General features: G+C 41.5%; 1 protein-coding gene across 1 annotated transcript in view; it reads left to right on the top strand.

The window, feature by feature from the left end:
* Positions 1-12,154, top strand: part of TRPC7 (transient receptor potential cation channel subfamily C member 7) — a gene marked incomplete at both ends in the record, with an annotated part of 122,690 nt that overhangs the window by 71,187 nt on the left and 39,349 nt on the right. The window lies entirely within an intron of this gene.

Here is a 12,154-nt window from a genome sequence, read left to right as displayed (position 1 = left end):
TTCTGTATGTGCTGGTGTAAAAGATGCACACACCTGTAATATAAATCCCGATTTTGAAAGCAGGTGTTTGGGGGAGATTCGTTCTGTACCTTTCCTTATGTGTGTACTGAAAGTGACTGTGAAGCGTGTGTGTGGGGGGACATAGGGTTTTGCTCATTTAAATATAGTCTACTAGAAGCCTTAGGAAATCAAGTTCTGCCTCTGAAAAAAAGTATATAAGATTGCATAGCTTCCAAGATATTTTTTGTTACCACTGAATACTGATACATAGTAGAATAGTAATAATACAAATCTAAAAAGTTAGGGGAGTAACGTGTTCTCATTATTTGTGTTAGTGAACGTAATGAAGCTGTGGAATTCCTCTCTGTGGTGCTATTTTGTGCTGCCAAGGTCTGCCACTGGAACTGCCAAGGAAATCCTTCCAAATTACCTCACTGACTAGTCAAGAAAGGCTATCTCTCTTTTGCCTCACTCACAAGAACTATTACTGGTAGAAATAAGCAAGATAAGATAAAACTGGCAATGGCTAAAATTGTACATGGCCAACTGTGTTACAGATTTTTCTAACACTGAAAACTGCAAAATTTATTGGTAAAAAAATCAGATTTCGTAGGAGACAATAAAAAACTGCAAAAACTATAATCAGTGATATTGTAAATAACCAAAACTTGATCAATAAATTATAAGATTTACATCAAAAAGATCTGAATTTGATGGGAATGTTTTGAGTAAAACAAAACTGAAAATAAAAAAGGCAAAAAATATATGCAGTATCAAGATTTTATCAATTAATTAAACTGTCCTAATGGTATTTGCCCCCAATTGCTTTTCTTAACAAAAATTCAACATTGGCATAATATTCATTATGTTTATGTTCACAAACATTGAGTCAAAATGTATTCAGGGTCAAAGTGTCTGTACTTTCAATCAACAAATTCACAAAAGAACAAATACCTGAAAAGACAGCCCAGTACATGCCCCGTGCTAATTAAATGATATTGCCTAAGAGAGCCACGAGAGTTGAACCATTGGAGAATATCCCATAGATCCCCAAACTGAGAACAACTGCGAGTACGGTCTCTAACCTGGATCTCTCAATAGGCAGAAGGTAATGAGGAGAAGAATGGTTTGACCCAAAGGGCAGAGACAGGAAAGCACACCATGCTTCCCAGGTGCTTTTTTAATCAACCGGCAAGTCTGTAGCCAAAGGTTCATTTTGTAGAGTCACTGGTACTCAAGTTGGAAAGGAACATTAAAGCCTGTTGCAGAGTAAGTTCTGTGGCTTCACTTTCACAGTTGAGTCTACCCCAATTCTCCCTAGTATACCGGCCCCACCTTCAATTTAACTAAATTAAGCACTTTAACACTAGGCACTTTACAATGGACTCAATGTTTATATCCCCCAAAATTCATATGTTAAGACCCTAGTTCCAATGTCATGGTATTAGAAGTGGGGCCTCTGGGAGGTGCTTAGGTCATGAGGGTGGAGCCCTCATGAATAGGATTACTGCCCTTTAAAAGATATCCCAGAGAGCTCTCTCGCCCTCCCTGTGCCATGTGAGGACACAACAAGCAGTCTGCAACCTGAAAGAGGGCTCACACCAGAACCCAAACATGCTGGCACCTGATCTTAGACTTATAGCCTCCAGAACTGTGAGAAACAAATTTCTGTTGTGTATAAACCACTCAATCTGTGTAACTTTGTTATAGCAACTCAAACTATGACACGGTTAAAAAAAAAACAACTCACATGTTGGGTTTATGGATAAAACAAAGTATTTATGGCACCAATCGCTCACCCATCACATTTCCCCACCTGGGCTGCAAATAGAAGACAGGTGAGTCCAAGCATACTCCCCATTCAGTGGGTGCTACCATATGTTAACCACGGTACTCCTACTGACCCACGACTTCTTCCTGCACCCTCATATTTCTCTTCCTGGGTGTCAGAGCATTATCCCAATAAGAGGGAAGCATCTCTAGCTACAGAGGTCCCAGCTTTTGTAGTCTGGTCCCAGCTTCTACCCATCAAAGCAAAGCTGAGTTTTCAAGACCATTACGTAAGAAGTATTGTAAAGGGGAAGACTTATTTTTCATTGACCTACTTCCTGTTACATTTTAGACAGAAGAAAGATTCTAACTACTTTTTCTTACTAGATTATATTTTTCCAACTTTTATCATGAATAATTTTAAGAACTGCAAATTTCGAGAGAAGATTATACTGAACCCTTTGGACCTATCGCTCATCTTCAACAATTAGCAAATCAAAGCTAATTTTTGTTTCATCCTACTTCCCTTCTCTCAACCCTGTAGAATTTTGAATCCAATCCCAGGTATCATAAAATTTCATCTACAAACATTTCTGTGTGTATCCTAAAAGATAATTTTCCTTTTACTTTTCTCTAATCTTTCTGTGCTGCAAGTTCACTGACATTTTTTCTCCATTATCTGTGACTTTAATGCCCAACCACTGAATTTTTCATTTCAAATATTATATTTTTCAACCCTTTTTTTTTTCCACTTGGTTCTCTTTTATATCTTTCATTTCCTTCCTCGTGATGTATTTTCCTTTAAATCCCTGAACATAATGTACATATTTATAGTAAGAACGGTTATAAAGTCCTTAACTCCTAATTTCATCATCTCTATCATTTCTGGGTTACTGACTAAACTTTCTCGTGACATGGATCATATTTTCCCACATCTTGGTGTGTTAGTAATTTTTGATTGAATGATGGGCACATTACATGTTACACTGGTGAGCATCTAGATTTTGTTGTCTTCCTTTAAAAAGTTTTTTTTGCTTTATTCTGACAGGCTGTTAAATTCTTACAGATGAGTTTGGTCCTTTTCAAACTTTCTTAGAGTGGACCTGAAAAAACTTTACCATAAGGATTGATTATCCTTGTACTATACAGACAGACATCTGGGTCTCTACTAAATGCTCAGGGTAATCAACAAGGATTCTCAACTGTGGATGGTCAGAGCTCAAACATCTTTCCACTCTGGGTGAGTGGAAACTGTTCAGCTTGCAGCTCTCTTGCCGTTGTTTGTGGCGTTTTACTCTATGCATTCATGACTTAGCATTCAGGGAACATTCAAAAGGACACCTGTGTACATTTCTGGACTATTTTTGTTTGTGTTTGGTTTTGGGTTTTGGTTCTGTATAGTACCTTTCTCTCTGGAACTCTGCCATATAACATCTAATCACTTCAGCCTTCCTGAACTCTAATCTCTGTGTCTTCAACTCATTGGGACCACCTTCTGTGCTTCTGGAATCCTTCTCCATACCCTGCAGACTGAAATGTGCTTCCAGAAAAAAATAAAAGACAGGGCTATCATGTGGCTTACCTTGCTTGTTTCTCTTAAGGATCACAGTGCTCTGCTATTTCCAACGTCTGAAAATAGTTTCTTTTTTTTTTTCCAGTTTACTGCTCCATCATGACTGGTAATAGAAATCAGGATTCTTTTCCTAAAACAGAACTACAAACATAAAAGAAAACTAATCATTTCTTTTCAAATACCCAGTCAGTATTCAAGTTTCTTTGACTGAGAAGACAAGGTGAATAAATATCCTAGCTTGCTTTCTCTCTTCATTAAGGTCTCTGTTCACATTTTACCTTATCAGAGTAGCTGAGCAGGTAAGAGCAAGCTCTCTTACCTCCCTCCTCTGATAAGGTGAAATGTAAACAGAGACCTAAAGGAAAAGAGAAAGCAAGCTTTGCAGACATCTGGGTGAAAAGCATTCTAGAAAGACAGATCAGTGTGTGTTAAAGGCCTGCATTCAGGAGCAAGCTGGACAAGTTCGAGGAACAGCAAAGAAATTAGTGTGGCTGCAGCAGAATAAATAAGGGAGAGATGGCAGAGATGAGGTCACAGGATAGGCAGAGTCAATCATGCAAGGCATTGGAGGCCATGGCACAGAGTTTAGAGTTTGCTCTGAGTATGACTGGAAACAACTGGACAGTTCTGAGCACAGAAGTGACATCCTACGACCTCATTTTCTAATGGATCACTGGCTGCTGTGTAGAGAACAGATGATTCTAGGACAAGAGCAGAAGCAGGGAGACCAGTTAGGAGGCCACTGCAGTAATTCAGACAGGAAATAGCTGGGTTTGAGGAGGTAGTAGACGGTTATTATATTTTGGAGGTAAAATCAATAATATTTACTACTGGATTGCCTGTGGGGTGTGAAAGAAAGAGAGCAGTCGAGGAAAATTCCAAGTTTTTTAGCTCAAGTAATGGTATAATAGAGAGTTCCTGTAAGGCAGGAAAGACCAGGGGAGGAGCAGTTTGGAGAGACAGTAGATATGGAAATCAAGAGTTCGGTTTGAGATTATCTATTAGATCTCCAAGTGGAAACATCAAGTAGCAACTGGATACAGATGCTGAAGGTCAGAGAGGATGGGGCTGGAAACATAAATTTGGGCATGTCAGTCTACTTAAAGTAAACTGTATGCAATACCTCAACTGTGAATGTGGACAGATGACCCGAGGACCAAGCCCTCGGGCACAGCAATATTTCAAGGATGGGAAAATGAGAAGTATCTTACCCAGCAAAGGAGACTGAGATAAGAGAGCGGTGTCCCAGAAGCCAACCAAAGTCACCGTGTCAAGACCCAGGCAGTGATCACTTGTGTCGAGTGTTGCTGACAGATCAAGTAACATGCGGCCTGAGACTTGACCACTGACTTTGGATGCAAAGTTCCTGCGTAGCAAGAGGGGATGGGATCCACCAGGCAAGCAGAGGACTTGCCCTTAGCAGGAGTGCGGACACTTCATCTACTCTAACAGGAGGAAGGTGGAGTTGAGGGCACAGAGCAGGTAGCTTGGTAAACGCAGTGCTGACTACAACGTGCAAGTTTTCTGATAGTGTTGTTTCTATTTTCTCAATTTTTTTCTCCATATTTTGTAGTTACAAGCATTATGTACCAGGCACTGTGCCAGCTACTGGGGAAGCAGCTATAAAATAAGACTAATATTATCTTGTCTCTATTTTCTGGAGCTCTTTAATTATAAAATACTGCTAATAATAATAACAACTTTTAAGAGGAAGACATTGAGCACTGTGTTCACTGTGTTCTTTGTGCTGGCACACCCTAAGGTCCACAACCTGATATATTCTGCTCAGACACGGAGAGGCTTGAAATGGTAACAGGCCCTTACTGAACGAGTCCTCACATGCTACTCCCGGGCACTGCCAGGAAGGCCTTGGAGCAGCTAGAAACACAACACACAGTTCTCTTCCCCCATGACTCACGAATGCAGTCCTTTGGACAGACTGGCTATACAAACCATGACTGCCTTGCCACCAGGAACAGCCCTAGAGCTGAACAGGACTTTAGGACCCTAACAAGTTCAAACTGGTCCCCCAGTGATGGACAGAGAGTTTGACCACTAAGAGATGAAGGGCCTTGTCCAGGTGTCCTTGCTTCTGCCCTTCCCACCCTGTGCCTCAGTAGATGCTCAGCATAGGAGCTAGAGATCCATTTAAAATGTAATCAGGTTTTGTCACTCTTTGCCTCAAAACTCTTTAGTGATATCACATTCTCCCTCAGCATGACAGTCAGTGTCACTATAAAGGCCTACAAAGCCCTCCACCTCTCTACCCCACCTCTATGCCCTCATCTCACATCACCTCCCACCTCATTCACTCTCTTTCAGCCCCACTGGCTTCCTTGCTTCAAACGGTTTCTGCCTCAGAAACTTAGCTTAGGCTGTCCCCTCTGCCTAAGATTTCTTCCCACAGGCAGCACCATGGCTCACACCTTCACTTACTCAGGTCTATGTTCAAAAGTCTCCTTCTACCAATCACAAGCACTGAAACTGAAACTGTGATTAAAAATCTTCCAACAAACAAAAGTCCAGGACCAGATGGCTTCACAGGAGAATTCTATCCAACATTTAGAGAAGAGCTAACACCTAACCTTCTCAAACTCTTCCAAAACATAGCAGAGGGAGGAACACTCCCAAACTCATTCTATAAGGCCACCGTCACCCTGATACCAAAACCAGGCAAAGATGTCACAAAGAAAGAAAACTACAAGCCAATATCACTGATAAACACAGATGCAAAAATCCTCAACAAAATACTAGCAAACAGAATCCAACAGCACACTAAAAGGATCATACACCACGATCAAGTGGGGTTTATTCCAGGAATGCAAGGATTCTTCAATGTACGCAAATCAATCAATGTGATACACCATATTAACAAACTGAAGGAGAAAAACCATATGGTCATCTCAATAGATGCAGAGAAAGCTTTTGACAAAATTCAACACAAATTTACGATAAAAACCCTCCAGAAAGTAGGCATAGAGGGAACTTACCTCAACACAATAAAGGCCATATATGACAAACCCACAGCCAACATCATTCTCAACGGTGAAAAACTGAAACCATTTCCTCTAAGATCAGGAACAAGACAAGGTTGCCCACACTCACCACTATTATTCAACATAGTTCTGGAAGTTTTAGCCACAGCAATCAGAGAAGAAAAAGAAATAAAAGGAATCCAAATCAGAAAAGAAGTAAAACTGTCACTGTTTGTAGATGACATGATACTATACATAGAGAATCCTAAAGATGCTACCAGAAAACTACAAGAGCTAATAAATGAATCTGGTAAAGTAGCAGGATACAAAATTAATGCACAGAAATCTCTTGCATTCCTATACACTAATGACAATAAATCTGAAAGAGAAATTAAGGAAACACTCCCATTTACCATTGCAACAAAAAGAATAAAATATCTAGGAATAAACCTACCTAAGGAGACAAAAGATGTGTATGCAGAAAACTATAAGACACTGATGAAAGAAATCAAAGATGATACAGACAGATGGAGAGATATACCATGTTCTTGGATTGGAAGAATTAACATTGTGAAAATGACTCTATCACCCAAAGCACTCTACAGATTCAATGCAATCCCTATCAAAATACCAATGGCATTTTTCACAGAACTGGAACAAAAAATTTCACAATTTGTATAGAAACACAAAAGACCCCAAATAGCCAAAGCCATCTTGAGAAAGAAAAATGGAGCTGGAGGTATCAGGCTCCCTGACTTCAGACTATACTACAAAGCTGCAGTAATCAAGACAGCATGACACAGGCACAAAAACAGAAATATAGATCAATGGAATAGGAGAGAAAGCCCAGAAATAAAACCACGCACATATGGTCACCTTATTTCTGATAAAGGATGCAAGAATATACAATGGAGAAAAGACAGTCTCTTCAATAAGTGGTGCTGGGAAAACTGGACAGCTACATGTAAAAGAATGAAATTAGAACACTCCTTAACACCATACACAAAAATAATCACAAAATGGATTAAAGACCTAAATGTAAGGCCAGACATTATAAAACTCTTAGAGGAAAACATAGGCAGAACACTCTATGAAATAAATCACAGCAAGATCCTTTTTGACCCACCTCCTAGAGAAATGGAAATAAAAACAAAAATAAACAAATGGGACCTAATGAAACTTAAAAGCTTCTGCACAGCAAAGGAAACCATAAACAAGATGAAAAGACGACCCTCAGAATGGGAGAAAATATTTGCAAATGAAGCAACTGACAAAGGATTAATTTCCAAATTCTATAAGCAGCTCATACAGCTCAATATCCAAAAAACAAACAACCCAATCCAAAAATGGGCAGAAGACCTAAAGAGACATTTCTCCAAAGAAGATATACAGATTGCCAACAAACACATGAAAGGATGGTCAACATCACTAATCATTAGGGAAATGCAAATCAAAACTACAATGAGGTATCACCTCATTGGCAGAATGGCCATTATCAAAAAATCTACAAATAATAAATGCTGGTGAGGGTGTGGAGAAAAGGGAACACTCTTGCACTGTTGGTGGGAAAGTAAATTGATACAGCCACTATGCAGAACAGTATGGAAGTTCCTTAAAAAACTAAAAATAGAACTACCATACGACCCATCAATCCCACTACTGGGCATATATCCTGAGAAAACCATAATTCAAAAATAGTCATGTACCACAGGCTTCCCTGGTGGCGCAGTGGTTAAGAATCCACCTGCCAATGCAGGGGACACAAGTTTGAGCCCTGGTCCGGGAAGATCACACATGCCACAGAGCAACTAAGCCCGTGCGCCACAACTACTGAGCCCACGTGCCACAACTACTGACACCCGTGCACCTAGAGCCCATGCTCCTCAACAAGAGAAGCCACCATAATGAGAATCCCACATACTGCAATGAAGAAAGGCCCCTGTTCACCACAACTAGAGAAAGCCCATAAGCAGCAACAAAGACACAACACAGCCAATAATAAATAAATATATATTTTTTTAATTCAAAAAAAAAGGAGTCATGTACCACAATGTTCACTGCAGCACTATTTACAATAGCCAGGACATGGAAGCAACCTAAGTGTCCATCAACAGATGAATGGATAAAGAAGATGTGGCACATATATACAATTGAATATTACTCAGCCATAAAAAGAAACAAAATTGAGTTATTTGTAGTGAGGTGGATGGACCTAGAGTCTGTCATACAGAGTGAAGTAAGTCAGAAAGAGAAAAACAAATACCATATGCTAACACATATATATGAAATCTAAAAAAAATTGGTTCTGAAGAACCTAGGGGCAGGACAAGAATAAAGATGCAGTCATAGAGAATGGACCTGAGGACACGGGGAGGGGGAAGGGTAAGCTGGGACGAAGTGAGAGAGTGGCATGGACATATATACACTACCAAATGTAAAACAGATAGCTAGTGGGAAGCAGCCGCATGGCACAGGGAGATCACCTCCATGCTTTGTGACCACCTAGAGGGGTGGGATAGGGAGGGTGGGAGGGAGGGGGACGCAAGATAGAGTGGATATGGAGATATATGTATATGTATAGCTGATTCACTTTGTTATACAGCAGAAACTAACACAACATTATAAAGCAATTATACTCCAGTAAAGATGTTAAAAAATAAATTTAAAAAAAAGAAGAAACTGAGAATGAAAAAAAGAAAAAAGAAAAAAGTCTCCTCAAAGTGAAGACTTTTTTAAACAACCTGTTTAAAATTGCAAGTTTGTCCACCCTCACTGTCCTCCCATTCTCCCGTCTCTTTTTCTTCCTAACAGTTAATATCTCTGACAATAAATACTACACACTTTCCTTTGTTTCCAGCCTGTCTCAATTAATATTAATGTTTCTCTAATCATACAAATTGTAGTTGATTGTTTTCATCTTCTGGTAGCTCTTGCTCCATGTAGGTACCTGGTTTTCCCAAGGCCCTCTCTCAATGGCCACATAGTGTGACAATACTCTATTACTTCCCCAAACCCCTAATGGATATGTAGGTTGTTCCTCTTCTGCTGTACAATTCTGTGGAAGGGTAAAACCCAATCAGAAATATATTCTTCCTGAACTCCCGATGCTTTACTTGATTACTAGCAGAATTTTGAGAAGCTTCTAGATTGTAAATGCAGGAGATTTAAAGCAGGGGCAGAGGAGGTGGAAGCCACAAAGAGCCTAAGACCACATGCAAAGGTAGAAGAAAAACCAGGACACAGTATGAAGGAAGCCAAGAGGCACTTCCCCAGTGGCACAGTGGTTAAGACTCCATGCTCCCAATGCAGGGGGCCCGGGTTGGATCCCTGGTCAGGGAACTGGATCCCACATGCATGCCACAACTAAGAGTTCACGTGCCAGAACCAAGAAGCCAATGAGCCACAACTAAGGAGCCTGCCTGCCATAACTAAAGAGTCCACGAGCCGCAACTAAGGAGAAGATGAGCCACAACTAAGACCTGGTGCAAACAAATAAATTTTTTAAAATTAATTAATTAATTTTTAAAAAACTTAAAAAAAAGGAAGCCAAGAGAAGAACGTGACTGAGGAAGGAGGGGTGAATTTGCTAGCAGGCGTGTGTGTTCTCCAGAGCTGTAAGACAACTTGCTTTGGGGAGTACCAAATGAACCAGAGATCACAGATTCTTCTGCCTGGAGAATCTCCAACATCAGTTCATACCATAGGAATATATCTTTCTTGCCTGTATCATGAGCAGCCACTCTGGGGTAGAGGAAAGAGCTTATAATACAGCTTGTGACTTGGAGAGTGTGTCTATACAGACACTCACCAGAGGACTGTGACAACATTAGTGGTTCACACAAAGCCATGGAGCTTGGAGGGCAGGAAGCCTCTTCACCACGCATGTCATTTCTCCATTTAGGAAGAGAATTATGTCATGAAGACTCTCTCAACCCAACTCTTACAGAGAACCTGGCAGTGTTTTCTTAAACAGATGCCCCAGTTGAAAGCTCAATTGATGGAGTGAGATGTAAAGGCCTAGCACAGTAGGAAAATACACTTAAAGAGAGGGAGAGAAGGAAAGAGATTGGGACTGATTATCAAGAAGCCCAGTCCTGACTGTGTCCCTTCTGCCTTGGTGGCTCTGCCTCTCTGAATTTCAGCTTTCACATGTGTAACATGTGAGGATCAAGCTGCTCGTTCACGTCACCCACCAAGGATTACAGACTCTTCGAGGGCAGTGCTAAGTCTTAGCTCCAGAATCACACATCTAGGTTTGACCAAGAATAAAACTGCAAAATCAAATGGGCTGTGTTCCTCACCTAAATCATTCTTTTGATGGTTTCCTCACTTATCTAGGTAAGATTTCCAAGTAGACTACTGCAGCCGACCTGCCAAAATTTCTCCCCGCAAGTCAGACCACGTTGCTCCTCCACTTATCACCTCTAGGAGCTAACTAGCTTAGGGTGACACATGGCCTGAAGGAGGGCCTTTCAGGATCTACTGGGCCTTCACTAAGCCTCCTGCTGCCGACCTCCAGCCCCAACCCGAACCCCCACCAACCCGAAACCATACGAAGCCTCTTGCAGTCCCCTACAACAGCCTGTTCTCCCTCACATCCACAGCCACTATGTGGGACACCTTTCAGCCCCTGCTACCTCCTGGTTCCTCACGCCAGGTGCCTCCTCCTTCATTCAGTCAACAGATATATGTTATGCCAGGCACTCTGCTGGGTCTCATGATTGTAATACTGACTGCTCTTATCACTGTGTATCCACAAACAGTCCCCTGGACGTTTTTATTACAGCATCTGTCACCCTATAGCACTACTGTTTGTGGACACATCTGTCTCTAGCACTAGACCGAGCTTGCTGGGGAAGGGATAGCATCTTCTTGGTTGTGGTATCCCCAGAATGGTGCCTGGCACAAAGTCAGAGCTCAACACTGTCCATTAAGTGGTAAATGAGTTCCTGACCAGTGAGAGTAAGTCTGTGCCTAGTAGACGCCATGGTGAGCGACAGCGCAGTGGAAAGAAGGTCCTGAACCGCCTGTGTGACTTTGGATAATTTACTTGCCATCTTCATACACGAGCCTGTTCATCTGTAAAGTGGAGATAATGACAGTCGGTACCTATCAAGCTGGAAGGAAGCTTTAGTGTTGGAGAAGTGTTTAGCACAGGGCCTAGCACCTAGCAGGTCCTCAACGATGGTCAGCTACTAAAATTAGAGATGGGGATGAGCTTTCTTAGAAAATGTTTGCATCTATTAATATCCTCTCCTTGCCTGGAAAACAAATGAACCCTGAATGTGTGTGAGGCCCAGATTTGTTGCAAAGGACCTGCCACTGAGATGGTGTTTGGATGTTAGGGTCTGAGGATTGAGGGTTTCTAGGGATATTCTCCCACCTGTGAGTTAACAGAACACCTATATCCTGACCCAGTGATCAGAAGTTGACCCAAAACAACAGACAAGCCTCCCAAGATGTGGTCAGGGGGCGTTGGGACAGTATAGAGAAGCCCTATGTAGAGGAAGGGGCTATGACCATTTAAGGAATGCACACAGTTAAGTCCAACAGGACTTTGAAGGGGGATCCCTTCTGAATAGCATCTGAGGCAGGAATGGGAGTGAACCACCTTTGGAACTGTCAAGCCCCATCTCAGCAGCCTGCATGCCGTTACTTAGAACCTGCCTAAATAAAGCTACTCATTTCCCTCAAGGCCTCCCAGCATTTCCCAACCTGTTCCTCTGCTAGTCATCCTCATTAATTATCAGTGACCATGCTCTCTGCGCTCCAAGCAACCCTCAGTGAAGCGGAGTTTGCCTGAAGGAGGCTCCACTGCCCAACATCCTTACTCTCT

The sequence above is a fragment of the Grampus griseus genome (genome assembly GCF_964374135.1).
Source record: "Grampus griseus genome assembly, chromosome: 3".
Taxonomy (NCBI): Eukaryota; Metazoa; Chordata; class Mammalia; order Artiodactyla; family Delphinidae; genus Grampus; species Grampus griseus.
The sequence above is the reverse complement of the archived record's forward strand: the minus strand, read 5'-3'. Positions and strand labels throughout refer to the sequence as shown.